General features: G+C 41.6%; 1 protein-coding gene across 1 annotated transcript in view; it reads right to left on the reverse strand.

The window, feature by feature from the left end:
• Window positions 1-1488, reverse strand: part of PLCH2 (phospholipase C, eta 2) — a 32351-nt gene extending 30863 nt beyond the window's left edge. The window contains exon 1 of the mRNA XM_009875351.1: window positions 1413-1488. The gene's annotated coding sequence lies outside the window, so the exon portion shown is untranslated. The remainder of the gene's footprint in view (window positions 1-1412) is intronic.
• Window positions 1489-12345: the final 10857 nt, after the last annotated feature.

Genomic DNA, 12345 nt, shown 5'->3' on the forward strand with positions numbered 1-12345 from the left:
TAAATGAACAGAAAAGGACACACTGCCATGCAGCGAGTGGCATGATCAGGAGTTAACCTAAGGTATTTGCCGTCTACAGTGTTCCTAGATGAGGCAACAGCAGGCTGATTTGCATCGTTATGCCAGGATCCAATTAGAAAACCACATCCAACTTCATTAATCTTCATTTGTTTCATTTGACATTCCTACAGTCCTGTCAGCACGTTCTTCTCACCTTTTAAACCAACCATCCTACTACTAGTGCAAGAACTTTCTCCCCTTGATTTGCTCTCGCTGATTCAAGTCTCACTAGATTTCAGAACTCTACTATTCATTGGCAAAAAAAATAAGTCTTCGTATCTTTGAAAAAGAAAATTCCTGCATAATTCTGTCAGCAACGGTTGGGACAGCATCTGCTTGTGTGCAAGAGACAATGCAAGACCGAATCCATCCTTGAGGCACACGACCCCTAAGAAACGAGATGTTAATGGGAGAAGAGATGCTCTTAATCCTGTGCAAATTAGAGTGCTTAATTCAAGGTCAGTCTGTCAGCTCTCCGTCTCTTGGTTGAGACTCCACCAACCACCTGGGTCCAGGGGAACGCAGCAGAAGAGTAGGATGGCATTTCCAAACCTCTGCGAAAATTCCCATTAATATCTAAGCTATCTATACCTCCCACTTCTTTGTTAAAGAAGTGAGAGATGACTAGGACGAAAGAAGTGCTCCCAGGATTGTTCCGGTCAAGGCCATTACAGATTTGCTGGTTGGATATGGGTGGCTCAAGAAGACTGCTACTGAAATGCATTTACCAGGGCAGGAAACATCTAATTTCTGTAGCCATTTCGAACCAGGTTTGCTGGTTTTAGACCTATTTAAAAGGAAGGCTGCAAGGAAGCAAAAAGGGATCCTTCTCAGATCGCTAGTGAAGCTTAAGAGTTTTGCCATTGTGTATTAGTATTCAGAAAATAACCTTCCAAAAGTCCAGTGACCTGCTATGGAAGAATACAACAGAGATACTCCAAACTGCTCATTTCAAAGACTGAAAACTACAAATATTGCATGAAAAAATCAAAGAGCTAAGAGGCGCACAAACTCTGGCAGAGAGCAAACCTATCTCACTGTGGGTATTGAGAGAGAGATTCTATTTCAAAAGCTCTGCACATATCAAAATGTACAACTTCACATTTGTTTTCCCAGTACAGCATAAAGAAATCAGTAATGAAGTTAAAACTGAGAGGTTCTTGAAAGAGAAATCCACCAGCAATCTTGCAAAATAACACAGGACTAGGCCTGTGGCTCAAGTTCTTCCTTCTTTTCCATTCCACCACACTTGTGCTAGACAAAGTTGCTACTAAATAAGATTTAAACATAAAAGCTTTCAAGATGATACCACCGTTTTCAATTAAGCGGCAGGTGCTGAGCCTGCATCTTACCAATATGGCCGATTTTCCATCTTGGAGAAGCTACGATGCTGCCACCAACCCAGAAAAACTCTTCAGCCAGACGGGCCACTGAGAACTTATTTTGAAGCAAGGGAGATTTGGAGGCATCCATAGCTGAGACAGATATCTGAGGCAGCTTCAGAACTGAATACAAGCACTGGCGGCCTTAGTAGGTATCAAGATTCTGCAGCACACATTTTCAATTAAAAAAACTATTGGGAAAAAAACCCAAGATAATTGGTGATTTCCAAAATCCAGTGGTATTTCTCAGGTTGTTACAGAGCAGTTCCACAGTAAATTTAGGCCTCCTCCCCTGTCCAGATTTAGAATATTAAAATCCCAACAAAATCCTTCTCATCCTACGTGACGTACCTATGTGTCTCTTTTTGCAGACTGGGTGGGTTTCAATTCAACATTTTGGGGAAGACCTGTGACGGACACAGACAGGGCCATGAGGCAGGATGGCGTGTAGACGACTCCGTTTCCGGACGGAAAGACCTCCCGATGACACGCTTTTTCCGTTGCTACTTTACCAGCTGCTCAGCAGAGACCAGACATTACACCGATTCGCAGTTGTTGGCTTCTCCATGCCGCTCCTTCCTTCGGACAGACACTCCCACATGCAGGTCGCCCTTTCATGTATCTGATTACTAACAGATCTGCAAGTCCCACTCTTGCTGAGGGCTCTACTTGCTCTTCAAAACCAACCAGCAACATCCATTGCAGTAAGGAAGTACAATCCATTCCCCTCTCCGCCCTCCTGAGCCACCCTTGCCTTTCGCTGTGAATCTGTCTAGGTGCTTAAGCTCCTCAGTCTCTTTCCAGCTCTGAAGAAAAAAGAACAATCACATTTTCTTCTCATACAGCTCTTCAAAATATCTTTGTCCCAGTCTTCATTTTTTTCTCAGAAGGTTCTCCTCAGCATTTTAGTGGACAGTCCTGATAAAAAGAAGAACATTTCTCTCCAGGCAGTAAAAGCCAGATACAATGCAAACACTGCAACGCATGCTTGCTTCAAATCCTAAATCCATCACACGCACTAATCCCAAAGCTGTGGTTCTGCCCTATCCCGTCAAGGGATTTAAGTGACATGCTACGGCTATAGAAAGAAAAAGAAAAGAAGGTTTTTAGAAGTGCTTTCTTCTTCTTTTTTTGCCTATGTTAACAGCATCTTTCCACCTCACAACCCATTTAGGAATGTCTTTGCAAACTGACAACCCCAGAGGAGATTCTTGCTTAGGACACAAGCCAGGCAGCCACGCTGTACAGAGCAAAGGCTGCACGCAGAAACCAGCAACACTAAGGCTGCCCCAACACCGACAGAGAAAAAAAGCAGGTAAGGATTAATTTTTAAAAAGCACTAAGTCACTACCTCATTCCATTTGAAATGCATCCACTGAAGTGCAGAAATCTGTCATTTATGTTATCACAACCTCCTAATCTACGTTAAGTTTTAAAAACAATATACAATTGCTCTTGTCATCTGCGGTCTGTAAAAGGAGCACAACATGCTCCTAGCTTGATGAGCTAAATACAAATTGCCCGTTTAAAAACACATTCATTAAGTGCTTCCTACTCCTCCTTTCACAGTTTGAAAAAGCTTTAGAGTAGTTAATTCCAGAGATGATTCACTCTCAATTAGAAGTTGTTTATTTCACCACCTATGCATAGAATTCTTTTATTAGGCTGGACTCAAGAGTTTAACCACAGATTAAAGAAAACTGGGGCTGTGCTCCAGGTCACTGGTGGCAATAATGCTACATACACTCCTGTCACCTTCTGCTATTTATTCGAACACGCCAGCAATAGCCTTCCACTCTCCCAGAGCATCTTTCAAGAGTAATCTAGGGAGATGACTGCAGACTAATTGTCATCAGAGGAGGAACAGCTTCTTCTGTAAACTGCTAAAAGCATACATCGACACCACAGAAAACTGCTACACACAAGGCAAGAGTCCATGAAGTATTGTTCTAAAGACCCTAACCCTTTTTTCAGATGAAGCAAGATCTAGCAGGGGCCACAACGAGACCTGAGAAATTTGAGCTTAATCCCATGGCCACTGCAGGCTTCTCTGAGTTCCTTAAACAAATCAGTAAACATCTTTGCAAAATAAGATCTTAAATGGAGAGAATGACACTGTTGTACATCACAAGGGAGGAGATGCAACCAAGCTTTAAGGCTCTTGATTACCAGGAGGCAGAGTTAAGGCAAACTTTTGCAATAACCCAGAAGTATTGTGGTTGTTCAGCTCCTTCTTCTCTTGCAGTACTAATCAGAAGGATTCCTTGCAATCTTCCAGGTTGTACATGCAAGAAAATCTCAGTTGCTGGCACTCTGTGTGTGCTAGGCAGCAGAAGATACTCCTTTAAAAAAACTCAAAAATTAATTCTGCAAAGACATTCTAGATTCCACATTAACCATTTATGTGTTATCAACCTGGGGACAACGGGAAGGAAGAAAAAGAGTGAAACACAACTCCTAATGCAGCACTGCCCAAGATATTAGTTTCACAGTTCTGACTTAGATTTCTGCACAAGCAGGGCTTTGAATGTGGGTTTGGTTTTATTTGAGTACAGAGAAATGTCAGTGATTTATAGCACCAGAAAAGAAGAAATACTTCAATGTTCAAGTTAAAGTCAGGTTTGTAATCCAAAGCCCACTCTGAGAAGGTTAATTTAAATCCTTTTAGTTGGCGCTATCAAGCCATCTTTCAGGCCTCCTAAGAAGAGGATCACATAAACAGACCAAAAAAAAAAGCTTTCAAAAAGCATCTCTATTCACTGATTATGCTGGATACTAAGTAACAATGCGGGAAAGCAAGAAGAAATAACAAAGGGTTAAATACAACATAATCCCTCTCCCAACTCCTAAGCATCCTGAGCCAGTACTTAGGATCTAAGCCTATTGAAATGGGTTTCTATTCTTACCTCACTCGACATCCTCGGAAAAATCTTGCTCACCTGACACAACATGCAGATTAGAGACTCCTTCCATGGCACTTTAGAAATTTACTATTCTCTGAGTGTAACAAAGGCTTTTCATGCCACAAAAAGATTTGAAAAACCAACGTTTTGAGTCTGCAGGCTGGTTTGTGGCTTAGCTAAAAGTGGAACTCAGAACACTTGATGAACACTCCTAGAATGTCAAAAGTCTTGCAAAAGAAGAAATTCACTTCAAGAATGGCAGAAAAAATAGGGTCCATCCTAGAGAGAAAGCCCCTTGCAGAAGGTGTAGGAGCACAACACAGAGATGGTTTGGAAGATGTAGAAAAGTGTGCAAAATGGAGATCCTCCTGAGCCAAACGGGATTACCATTAATGCAATCCATCAGGACGCATGGATTCCTTTCCAACACGAACACTTTACTGTTGAGGGAATAAAAAAAGCGTTTAAAATTACCTAATACCTAGGGAAACAGCTGCAGCCCTCAAACTACAAAAGACAAAACTAAAAATTCCAGTGTGGGAGATTTCAATACACAGGCCAGACTCTGATCTCTCTTTTGTCTTCCGTACATCAGGACTCAAGTAGAAAAACAACAAAGCAACACAAGAGGTAGATTGGGCTCACAGTGTAGCAAGAAGTTTGAGTGTTATCAGGTATATATTGATCACCAGAAACACTAATATTACAGACCTGATGCTGTAATCAACCTGTAAATCCACAAGGATTAAAGTCGTAACTTCACAGCTATTCACTCCATTTCTCCTTGCATGAACGCGCTACAGACCCACTTTAGCAGACTAACAAACTAACCTCCCCACAAGAGGCTGTGGTGCTAAAATGCTTAGAAGCACGTGGGCAGCAATTAGAGATACACGTATTAACTTTAATACAGGCATCGCTCTTCCCCACTTCCCACCCAGGGAAATCTGGCTCCTAATGGCTGGAGAATGAAAGTGAAATGACTGCCAACAACACAAGTCATAAAATGAGTTTTTAATGGCACCTGACCCACAGCCATTCATCCGTACGCTCTCATCAGACCCAACCCACGCGAGCACGAACACAAACAGCAGGAGCACAGAAAGCTCCACTTGACGACCCAAAGTCATGATGCTCATTCACTGCTTCTGAATGTGTGATTTACGTTTCTTCCCTTTCCCCCAGAAATGCTGCTTCCCAAAGGTCTAAAGCAGCATGACCCAGACAGCAGGACCAGCCAACTCCGTCTCAGATTCTCCCCTGCTGGAGCCATTTGCCTTCGGGTTTCCGTGGCACTTGGTGCTCTCTTCCCTCCCGTGCTGCTGGTGTGAACTCGTCCCAAGAAGAGGGACACGGGGAGTACACGCCGATGGAGCCTTGACAACATCTGTTAAATATTCTATTTTTGTCTGACAACTAGAAACTCCTGCATTAGTTATAGTAAGAATTCACTAAAACAATCACTGCCAGCTGGTTCTGGTAACTTCCAAGGAGGGCAAAAATTCAAGATGGAGAGAAATAACCAAATTTCCTGCTCTTGTTCAATCGCCCATTCGCAGGCACAGAAAGGCGAGAGCACAGACCGGGCTACAACATTATCCCAACTGAATATAAGCTGCCTTTTCCCTAATTCCAACATAACTCCACTGTGCTAACCTTTGACATGGGCACAGAGTGAGCTACAGTCTACTCCAGACTGCCAGGCCATCTGGACAGCAGCTCTAAGCACAGTAATCCACACTCAAGATTAAAGCCACACATCTTGCCTCCGGCAAGGGGAAGCTGGGTTATCCACCAGCTTCTCTTTTCACCCACTATGCTCCAAAGTTTCACATTTTCGCTCTGGCTCAGAACATACTGAAGTTACCCAGTTTGTCTTCAATTACCAGGCCACTAATTCCAGCTGGAGGACCGGCAGCGGGCGTCGCGCCGCTGGTGCAGCCTTTTGGCACTGGAATTCACCCGGGCAAGCCCTTAGACAGCTGCTTTAGCCAAACAGCTACAAATAAGACTACTTCCAGGGCTTTCTAAAGCTCTTTGGAAAGCCACGCTATTAAAATGAACTGATCCTAAAATCCCTCAAATTACTCTATTAGCATGAAGGAATATTCGTGGAACTGGCAGACACGAGCGACGAGCAACGACATAACACACTCAGCCCATCTCCTTCCATGATAGTTAGTTCTCCTGAGCTCATCTGAAAAAAATGATGCATTTACCTTAATTGAGAATAGGCTTTGTGTTTTAGTCTTCAAGTAGTTTTTGCATTAAGGGAGACTGTTTCTTTAATAAACGTGAAGATTTTGGTGTCATGTTCTATCAACAAAACTGGAAGTATTATTACGAACCCTTTTGCACCTAAAACACGCACCGTCTTTGAGATATTTCTATAGTTTTTGCCTTCATGATTTAAATATAACAACAGTAGCCTACTAATGACTCTGCTAAGAATTCTGATGCTGGTTTTAGTAAAGGAAATTAGATTTCCAAACTATCTTTAGTAAAGTAGATTTAAAAGCTATTTGAAATTATTTTTCTTGCAAATCTGAAATAACGAAGTTTTGTTGATTGCAGAAAAACATCAGCAAGAAGAAGATTCTAAGACTATAAACGTTGCTCTAAGGTCACCTTGTTTCCCATCTCCGACGTGAATGAGAAAATGTCCCTACTCACTTAATTAAAGTAAGATCTTAAACTCTTTACATTTAAAGATCTTCCAGCACTTTACCATCTGTTCAGTGACATGGGTCATAAACACTGAAAGGGAGATTAAGGCAGGTTGGGAGGGAAGAAATCCATCAATACGATTGAAGGCCTTCAATGAAAACACCTCTAAGAATTCAAGAATCCAAAGCCAAGCTGGTACAGGAAAAGAAGACAGACTGAAAGACACGAAGAGAAGAAACATCTGCAACTGAAAGGCATCATCAGAAATTGATTTCGATTAACAAACTTTGCTTCCATATTTGGGGCGAATTTTAATATATTCTACCCGTAAATAAAATCACAATTGTTCTAGACCTTCCTCTTGTGCCATACATACATTTTCAAATATGTGACAGGCTCCTTACTTCATCAAATATATACCAGATTTAGGAAACATGGCAAAAACTGAGCTGCATTGTGTCTAGAAATGACCCAGTCCCCGTCTCATTCAACGTTCTCCTCAGCTTCTGGGCTGTCCAAGACACAGCCTTAGGAGTGCAGCCTGTAAACTGGGAGAAAACTGTGGGATTAAGCCACCAATCTTAAATCCACAAGCAAAGTGAAGGTCATTGCGCTTTCTCTTAGAAACACGGGTCTTCTCCACCTAGCACCAGCTAAATGAGCAGCCCGGATCAAGTACAGGGAAATGAATGACAGGAAGCACTGAAGAGGCAATCAAGTAATTGGGTAACTGCGGTGTCAATAAAAGATACGACAGACACACTCTATTCACGTTCAATTACCAGCTTGTCACCACGAAGTGTGGATCTGATTCTGCTTTCCATTAAGATGTTGTAAAACCTTAAAATTACGTAGAACCTGTCACTGTAAAAAGGTTACCCTGATTTACAACAGAGAATCCGAAAGCAGAAGACTTGTGCTTTTCAAGTTAGGAACGCTGGATCTCAACTCCAACGCCAGCTGAGCCAACGGAACGATCTGTTTTGTAACCACAGCCCAAGCCCCCACAAACACAGACTTCCTCGGACATGGGAGATGGAAACAATTTCCACCCCAAGTAAAGCAATTATGCTAATAGTAATAGAGAAAACGTAGAGTAAGCAATATGCAGTTTTACCTGACAAGAAAATATTTGTATTTATCATAAATATTGAGAGTACAGAGCTATATGCAACCACACAGAGTAAGCAGGTAAGTCATGCTCAAGCTCTTTTCTAACTGATTTGGCAAAGAGATGAAAGACCCATCTCCTGGAATTCCAGTTTTCCAACCTTTCCCTAGAGCACAAGGACCATCAGTCTGAACCCAGAAAGTACTGTTGTCTTTGGGTTTTGAGCAGCAGCTAGTACGCTGGATCCTTAGCTGCAGCAAAAGTAGAAAACTGCTCTATTCCATTTTAGTAATGACATGAGGTGACAAAGCCATCATCAAAATAGCTTTTTTCCCCCCGAGATGTTTTCCTGACCTCTGTGAAGCAGGCAAACAGCTGACACACAGCACATGGCTACAACAGATAACAAAGCGGGCAAAGAGAAAAAACATAGAAAAATCCCAAATTTTAATCTCACAGATCAGGGCAGACCAAGAGAAAACATGAGCCCTAGTTAGGTCTTGCAGAGCTTCATGAGGTGTTAAACTGGAAGACGGTTGCCAAGTGTCACATTCCTAAAGGACTTGCTCAGACACGATGCTTTACTCAGTACATGGCCCATTCTTCTCCCAATGGTACTGACAGACAGTATGAATTGTTTCTGTAGTGACAGCTAAACATTTCAGAATTACCGTGAGCAAGTAATTTTTTGGATGATCGTCCATGACTCATCATCCAGGCAGCCAGAACCTCTTAAAAACCAAGAGTGGCAAGTCACTCGAATGCTGAAGTCTGGAGAGCCAGCATGTTGGTAGCTCTCATTACGAATGTTTTAATAGTACAGCACATGCTGACTTCTAGAAACATGACATTACTGTGGAATCACCAGCCTGGGTTGCATCACTGTTCTACAGCTAAGCGAGAGGAGAATCGCATTTCCTGTTAGTGCTACCGACCGCAGCAAGAGGACAGCCACCCTCTAAAAGGAAACTTCATTCAACCGCCTTGCCTGCAGCTTCAGCTCATGGAACCTCGGCTCTTTTAAGCCACCACATTTGTTTTCGAGGTACTTTCCCTGGTTGGCTTAGAACGACACCATCTGGCAGAATGACTGAGCGGGTGAACATCCCTAAATCTCAGTCTCACTGTTTTCTAACTGCAAATTAGGAGCAGACCTGATTAACGGCTACAGGGATGATTCTCCAGAGAGATCCTCAAGCGTGAGCCCCTCTCTCACACCCGTTTTCAGAAGTCGGAAGCTGAACCTAGTAATAAGAAGTCAAAAGGACTTTGGGTGACAAAATTCCTGCTCCATCCCACCTTCCACAAGGACTTTGTTTAAAGTACAAATAAATGTACAATGGCACAACAGGTTTCAGAGATCAATAATTAGATGAGGAATACTTGGGCTGTCCCATAATTACAGTTTCAAAATGAAAATATTTTGGATTTTGGTCCTGAAACATGTTCTTTAGACAATGTAGTGTAGGGTCAATGGTTGGACTAGACGATCCCAAGGGTCTTTTCCAACCTGAATTGCTCTATGATTCTCTGATTAATCAACAGAAGTGTGTTAAATGAAAAGGCTTCAATCAAACTGTACGATTTCAATCAACTCCATCCAAAACCTGGGCTTTTGCAGCTTATGAAGATTTAAGAAAACTGCTTTATCCCCTTGCAACAATAAAAATTCTCACACAGAGCAAACAGTTTCTCACCATTTGTCTATTTAGCATCTTCTTAAATTAAAGCTTGCATGCTTCCAAATCCCTAGACTCTATGCCAGCAAAATGACACAGGTAAATAAATCCTTATGCCAAGTTTTAAAACATGCATAATATTTTTTGCCGTTTAAATAAATATTGACGATGCCTAAATGCATCTCATCATCTCTGCTTCACTCTTAACAAGCCTCAAAGGAAAATATTGGTTAATGTTTTCCTATTCTGATACAGACTGAGACTCTCTCATTATTTACCCGAATTATTTGCATAGTTCTCACAACCATTAAATCTATCACAGACTAGAAGTATTCTTAGATTTGGTACTATTTTTATTAATAAAGAATATAATTACAAAAATGGTCATAAAATTCAGAAAATAAAACAGCCATGTCTATTTACAAGAGAAGATTTTTCTGCATGATGTTCTAGGACATCCTCTTTTCCCAAATTACCGTCCTGCTCTGTGAGATTCTTACAAGTTAATTTGCTTTGATTTTCACACTCACATCCTTCTTCAGGTACCGGAGCGGCATTCGCTGCAGTGATTAGTGACGACACAGCTACAGCTACACCTGCCTGCATTACCCTTCTCTCACTTTCTGAATGAAGAGCATTGCTTTCACCTATTTTTGGTATGTGAATAATCAAGACTTGGAGGAGACAAAAACAGAGTTAATGGATACCAGGTTTCATTCCAACACCTAAACATCAAGTTAGATCCAAGCACTTTCCACTTTGGTGAAGTTTTAACCTAGGTAGGACTCCTTCAGCCAACGTTACAAGAGAAAAGCAAACTCTAATGAGTGCATCCTTCAAAAGACACGACAAGATAGTAACGAACTTGTGAGTAAACATTCTACTAGTCGAAAATGCAGGGAGTCAGTGCTACTGGTCTGTCTTCCCAAAGACATGAAGGTGTCATAAGAGCATCCAGTGCACAAAGAGCAGCTTTCCTGAGCACACACAAGCCGTACTTCTTTACTTGTTGCATAACTGTTGTAAACCCATGTCTAACACCATAAAATCCAAAATGCGTAGAGACAAGCAACTAGCATTTGATTCAGTTCAAATACATCACAGGTAAGGGGTTCTCCGTTTCGGCTTTAACCAAAAAAATAAATGAGAATATAAAGCTTATAAAAAATAAAAACTGGGCTTCTGAGAACTGGTCTTGAATCAGGAGGACTTCTTAAGAGGGCATCAGTACAGGAGGTACAATCTCCAAGTTGGAATTGCAGAAACCTGCAGCACAGTTTTAACAGCTTGAGGCAGCTCACAGAGAGCACTGAATTTCTCCCTGGTGTAACTCCACCGGGGACAAGTACATCCCAAATCGATTCTGTGCACTCTTTTTATTTGATGAGTATAAAGAAACTACATCTAATTGGAAGCAAATTATATATTTTAAAGGATTAAAACAATACAGCTGACTCACAGCAGTACTGGAGTCTCTTTTCTCTTTTCTAACGTGGGTACCAGGAGGTCTATGGTTAAAAATAGAAAGCCATTTTTTATGGTGACAGCCAGCTCCTTAAGTGAGCACAGAAGGGACATGAATATACCTGGTGAGCTCCTTCTCTGTGCTCTTCGTGCAGGAAGAAGCAGCCATGAGGGATACATGTATTATTTAAGGTTCGGTGGTAACAGGAGGCAACGATACGGTACAGCAAAGGCTGCCTTAAGAAACTGCTACATATTTGTTTTAAGCATTTAAGTTTGAGTAACAGACAAGCAGTGTCCGAGAAAGCTCTGTAAACTATACTCTTCTCTACGGTGAAACTAACTTCCCTCAAAAAGGTGGTTAAAAGAACATTTCCCCTTACCTTTCTCTGGGCTGAGGCATTTAATGGTGCTTGCATCATCCATATTCCAGTGAGAGAATCAAGTGAACAAAACACCAGAGGAAGCAGCAAAGACCATATGTACATCACTGGTATTTCAAAAGACTCTTTTAAAAAACCGAGAAAAATAGCATTGCGCCTTGGTCTTTAATGTAACATCAGAAGGTTCCTAAGGATGCTTGCTGCTTCTGGTCCGAGCAAGCTCATTTTTAATTCCCTGTACAGTAGTATATCGGGAGCTGCTGACAGGTAGAACCAGCACAGGAGCTCAATGAATGTTACCAGCCTTTCACCGCAACTCAAGTGTTCAGCCACCTGGGATAATCCTTTATTAACTCTTTGCTTCCCCACTCTCACACAGAATATATGGATGTGTTCTGTTTCACTTCTTTGAAAAAAAGAACTGAAGGAAAACTCTGTGGATGTTAGGAAATAAGTACAAATGGTAACTCACTTTTAATTCCTCTGGGATCTATTTCATTCAGCAGGCAACAAACATCAGTGGGGTGCTACTTCATTTAAGAAAGAAAAAAAATTTCTTTTTTTATTTGAATGCCTCCCCTGTGTCCATACAGCATCCTACATATTTTTAAGGTGTCCTCCCATACTTGTTTAATTTGAGAAAGCAAGTCTATAGTTATGGATAAAAATAGGCAAGCTGTTCTCTTTGGGCTTCTG

This window comes from Apaloderma vittatum, unplaced genomic scaffold (genome assembly GCF_000703405.1).
Source record: "Apaloderma vittatum isolate BGI_N311 unplaced genomic scaffold, ASM70340v1 scaffold22020, whole genome shotgun sequence".
In the NCBI taxonomy this organism is placed as follows: domain Eukaryota; kingdom Metazoa; phylum Chordata; class Aves; order Trogoniformes; family Trogonidae; genus Apaloderma; species Apaloderma vittatum.